The sequence below is a fragment of the Zalophus californianus genome, chromosome 1, assembly GCF_009762305.2.
Source record: "Zalophus californianus isolate mZalCal1 chromosome 1, mZalCal1.pri.v2, whole genome shotgun sequence".
In the NCBI taxonomy this organism is placed as follows: Eukaryota; Metazoa; Chordata; class Mammalia; order Carnivora; family Otariidae; genus Zalophus; species Zalophus californianus.
In genome coordinates this window covers 4,812,426-4,818,098 of record NC_045595.1, presented here as the reverse complement: position 1 = coordinate 4,818,098, position 5,673 = coordinate 4,812,426, and the positions used below count along the sequence as shown (strand labels likewise).

At 37.4% G+C, this 5,673-nt stretch overlaps 1 non-coding gene across 1 annotated transcript; it reads right to left on the bottom strand.

Annotated features, from left to right (window-relative positions):
* Window positions 1-2,357: 2,357 nt before the first annotated feature.
* Window positions 2,358-2,462, bottom strand: LOC113919033. The gene has a single exon (XR_003518778.1). It is a non-coding gene; the product is annotated as a U6 spliceosomal RNA (small nuclear RNA).
* Window positions 2,463-5,673: the final 3,211 nt, after the last annotated feature.

Sequence of the window (5,673 nt, the reverse complement as noted above, 5' to 3'; positions counted from 1 at the left end):
TTTTTATTGGAACTGCATGGAATCTGTAGATCAAAATTCAAAGTATGGATATCTTCATACTGAGTCTTCCAATCAATGAACATGATATAACTCTTTCTCCACTAGGGTCTTCTTGCATGTTTCTCCAGAATGCTTCATAATTTTCTCCATAAATAATTTACATCATGTTTACATTTCTTTCTAAGTGTGTTACATTTGCTGGTGCTATTGTAAATGGCATCTCTTTTTGAAGTTACATTTTCCCACATCTGCTGCTGGTATATACACTGCAATGGATGTTTGTAGCCATCACAACGACATTGAAATACTGGACATCCTTGTCTTGTTTCTGATCTTTAAGTGAATGCTTTTCCTGTTTCACCATTAAGGATGGATCTGCTGTTCAGTTTTTTAGATAGCTCTTACCAGATGAAGGAAATCCCCTTCTATTCCTAATTTGCTAAGAGATTTTGCAAAAATCATGAATAAATGTTGAATTTTATTAAACGTTTTCTCTGTGTCACATAATCTTAAGAGTATCACATAGTCTCTCCCCTTTGGATTGACAATGTTCATCAGTATTCTAATGTTAATCATCCAACCTTTTATTCCTGGAATAGATCCAACTTGATCAGGATGTATTTTTTTTAAGATTATTTATTTATTTATTTATTTATTTATTTATTTGATAGAGAGATAGAGAGCACAAGTAGGCAGAGCAGCAGGCAAAGGGAGAGGGAGAAACAGGCTCCCTGCTGAGCAGGGAGCCCGACGTGGGCTCAATCCCAGGACCCTGGGATCATGACTTGAGCCAAAGGCAGCCACTTAACCAACTGAACCACCCAGGCACCCCGATCAGCATGTATTTTTTAATACATTACTAGATTCAATTTACTGATATTTTAGGTAGGATTTTTGCATTTGTGCTTAGGAGGAAGATGTTCTATAATTTTTCTAAGACTATTCTTTCTGGCTATTTACAACCTTTAATTAACAACTTGTTATGTCTTGTATGTTTAAATGTCAACAACATGTTGCTGGATTTTAAGTTTTCTTATCCAGCCTGACAATAATTGTCTTTTAATTTGACTATTTAGAACAATGCTGTCCAGTATACACGTAATATGAGCCATCTCTGTAATTTAAGTCTTTTCTGGCGGCCACAATTAAAAGTTTAAAAATTGGTGAATTTTAATAATATATTTTATTTAGCAATGTATCTAGAATGTTAATCATTCTTAGGTGTAATCAGTATAAAATTATTATTAAGATGCTTTATACTTTTTTTCATTCTAGGTCTCCAAATTCTGAGTGCATTTCCCACTAACGCCGGATGGATCTCAGCCCAGACCGCCCACCTTCCCAGGGCTCCACAGCGCGTGGCCACTCTATCAGGTGGTGGAGATTTAGAGCATCTGCGTTAATTCCAATTACGCAAATTATGGGTTTGGATTTATTTTGTGATTTCTGATTCTCCCTCCTTTTTTTTTAAGATTTTATTTATTTATTTGAGAGAGAGACAGTGAAAGAGCGCGAGCACGAGGGGGTGGAGGGACAGAGGAAGAGGGAGAAGCAGACTCCCCTCTGAGCAGGGAGCCTGACCCCAGGGCTCAGTCCCAGGACCCTGGGATCGTGACCTGAGCCGAATGCAGTTGCTTAACCGAGTGAGCCACCCAGGCGCCCCTGTCCCTCCTTTTCTATATTTCTTTTACTCATCCTCCTTGCCTTATCTCGGATTTTTTTCTCATTCCAGTTTTTTCTTCTACTTACCTCAGAAATGATGTATTCTGTTCTTACTCTTTTGGCCATTTCCTTAGGCACCTTCATGTGTAGGTTCAACCCGTCAAGAGTCTAAAGCTCTCAGTGGTTCACCTCCAGAAGCCTCCTGATAGGTCTTCCTGTATCCACTCTCGCCCCCTTCAGGCTATTCTCCGAACAGCAGTCAAAGTGAGATTTTTGGTAAAAAAAAATTTTTAAGGTGTAATGTTTATTTAAAATCACAGATAATCTCATGTAAAGACATTTATTTGACCAAAAATATTTTTAGGATAAAAATATCTTTTGTCTATTCTTCCAAAAATGGAAATTATTCATCAAAAGGAACAAAACTAACTCAAGTATGACAAGAAGCCAACAAAAACTAACAAAGAATTGTGAGTTCACTTTATGCTGGTGGTTTAAAAAACCCTACCTTTGTTTTTTTTTCTCTCAGGTATGACTGATATACAAAAATGTTGTATATATATATAATATTACATATTGATGAGTTTAAAGATAAGTAAACACCCACGAAACCATCACCACAATGTCAAAAGCTTGACCATCACTTCTAAGTTTCCTCTTTCCTTCTTTATTTGTGTGTGATAAGAACTTTTTTTTTTAACATGGAACACTTCATGAACTTGCGTGTCATCCTTATGCAGGGACCATGCTAATCTTCTCTGTATTGTTTTCGTTTTAGTATATGTTCTGCCCAAGCAAGCATGATAAGAACAGTTACTGTAAGAGCTATCCTCTTTAAAGAAAATTTTTGGGGCACCTGGGTGGCTCAGTCGGTTAAACAACTGACTCACAGTTTCGGCTCAGGTCATGATCTCAGGGTGGTGCAATCGAGCCCCACATGGGGCTCTGGGCTCAGTGAGGAGTCTGCCTGAGCCTCCCCGCCCCTGCCCTTCCCCCTGCTCGTGCTACCCCCTCCCCTCTCAAATAACTAACTAAATAAAATTTAAAAAAAAATTTAAGTATAGAATACAGTATTGTTAAGTATAACGCATTATGCTTTATAGTAGGTCTCTAGGACTTACCCAGCCTCCATAACTGAAACTGTATACCCATTAAACACCAGCTCCCCAACCCTCCCTCCCCCAGCCCCTGGCAATCATCATTCCACTTGCTATCTCTATACATTTGACTACCAGGTCCCTCAGGTAAGTGGAATCATCTTTGTCCTTCTGTGTATGCCTTATTTCGTGTAGTAAGTGGCAGAATTAACTTTTTCCTTATGGCTGAACAATATTTCATTGCATGTATACACCACATGTCCTTTATCCACTCATCCACCAGGGCTTTGCCTCTGTAAATAACGCTTCAATGAACGTAGAAGTGTAGGTATCTCTTGGAGATCCTGATTTCAGTTCTTTGGGGTTTATACCCAGGAGTAGTATTGCTGATGGGAAGGTAGTTCCATCAGTGTTTGGGGAGCCTCCACACTGCTTTCCATGGCACAACACCATGTTGCATTCCCACCACCAGGAGTGAACAAGGTTCCAGTCTCTCCACATCCTCAACAGTACCCGGTGTCTTTTGTCTGGGATTTCACGTTGGATGGGTTGTAGCCACCGTAACACTGTGAGATGATATCTTGCTATGATTTTTACTTGCCTTTCCCCGATGATTCCCGAGCACCTTTCCTTTATGCCCGTAGGCCTTTTCATCTTTACTGAGCGCTCACTAATATTTTTATGAGAACTTTTGCACACATTTATAAATAAAATTGGTGCATTTCTGTGCCTTTTAGTGACCATATGTGTACATTTGTGCTGAGTATCTATCTAGGAGTGGATTTTCCTATGCTCAACTTTATTAGATGATGCCAATTTTCCAAAGCAGGTGTCACTATATCACCTACACCTGCCAAGTGTGAAAGTTCCGATCGCTTCATATCACACCAACAAACCCAGTGTTGTCAGCCTTCCATTTTAGGTGTTCTGTAATGGGATCCCTTGTGGTTTTGTAGTTTTTTTAGAGATTTTATTTTTAAGTAATCTCTACACCCAACGTGGGGCTCGAACTCACAACCCCAAGATCAAGAGTCGCACGCTCCACCGACTGAGCCAGCCAGGCACGCCACCCCCTCGTAGTTTTAAATTGCATTTTCCTGATGGTTAATATGGTTGAGCACCCCTTCATGTTTATTGTTCATTTATATATTGTTTTATGTGAAGGACTGGGTCACATCTTTTGGCCCTTTTTTAAATGGGTTGTCTTTTTAAAGATTTTATTTATTTATTTATTTGAGAGAGAGCGTGAATAAGCAGAGGGGAGGGGCAGAGGGAGAGAGAGAGAGAAAGAGAGAAGCAGACTCCCCTGGGATCATGACGTGAGCCACCAAGGCATCCTTTTTCTTTTTGATTTATAGGAATTCTTTATTATAATCTGGAAGTGAGCCCTTTTGTCAATTACATTTCTGCAAATCTTCTTTCTCACTCTGTAGATTACCTTTTCATTCTCGGAACTGGAAAAACAGAAGACCTTACTTTTAATATACTCTAAGAATATTATTTAATTTAATAATAAATTTAATATCTTCTTTTACATTTAATATTTTTGTGTTCTGTTTTAAAAAAATCTTTGCTTGCCCTAACATAAATAAATATTCTCCTGTAAGAATATAAATCTTCTCTTTCTTTAAACTTTATTGTTTTACCTTTCACTTTTATATTTACAATCCACCTGGACTGTAGTCCATCCATGCACTAACACCACATTGTCTAAATTACTGTAGCCTTATGATAGGTCTTAATATCTGGAAGAGTAACTCTCCATTTTGTTTTTCTTCTTAAAGATCGTCCTGACTATTTTTGGTCATTTGCATTTCCATCTGTTTTTTGAATCAACATCACACACACACACCCTGCTGAGATATTGCTGAGATTGCATTGAATCTATAGATCAATAGATGTTGGTGTAGAATTAATGTTTTCACAATATTGTCTTCCAGTCCATGACCACAATATATCCTTCTTTTTGTTTAGATTTTACTTAATTTCCTCAATAATGTCTTATAGTTTTGTGTGTAGAATTCTTACAGTACTTTACTTAGATTAGTCACAAGTATTTTATGTTTTTTGATGCCCTTATAAATAGCATAATTTTCAAAGGTCTTTTTCTAGACATGTTGATACATAGAAACACCACTTATTTTTCTGTTTTGATTTTATAACCAGTAACCTTGCTAAATAATTTTATTAAATCTATATAGAGTTTCTTTTTGTTTTCTACCTACATAATAATGTAATCTGTAAGTAATGACTTCTATTTCTTCTTTTTCAATCCTTTTGCTTCTTGCTTTTGTTTTATTGTACTGGCTAAGACTTCAGTGCGGTATTAATAAGAAGTAATGATAGCAATTCCAATTTCAATTGCCTACCCTTAACTATGTTGTCATTTTAGATATTTTGTTGATATTCTTTAGCAGATGGAGAATACTCTATTTCTAGATTGCTGTAAGTTTTTATCATTAAAGGATGTTGAATTTATTAAATGCTCCCTCTGTGTCTTTGGAGATGTTATTTTTTCCTTTATTATGCTCATGTAATGAATTATAATAATTGATTTTTAATGTTAAACCAACCTTTCATTTCAAAGGCAAATGCACAAAACAATACCGTATGTTAAAGGGAACACAATGAATAAAAACGCAATCTGTGGGGCGCCTGGATGGCTCAGTCGGTTAAGCCTCTGTCTTCAGCTCAGGTCACGATCCCAGGGTCTTGGGATCGAGTCCCACATTGGGCTCTCTGCTCAGTGGGAAGCCTGCTTCTCCCTCTGCCTGCTGCTCCCCCTGCTTGTGTTCTCTCTCTCACACACACACAAATAAATAAATAAAATCTTCAAAAAAACTTCAATCTTTGACAATAACAATATAAAGGAGGGACAGAGATGTATAGGAGCAAAATGTTTTTATACTATTGA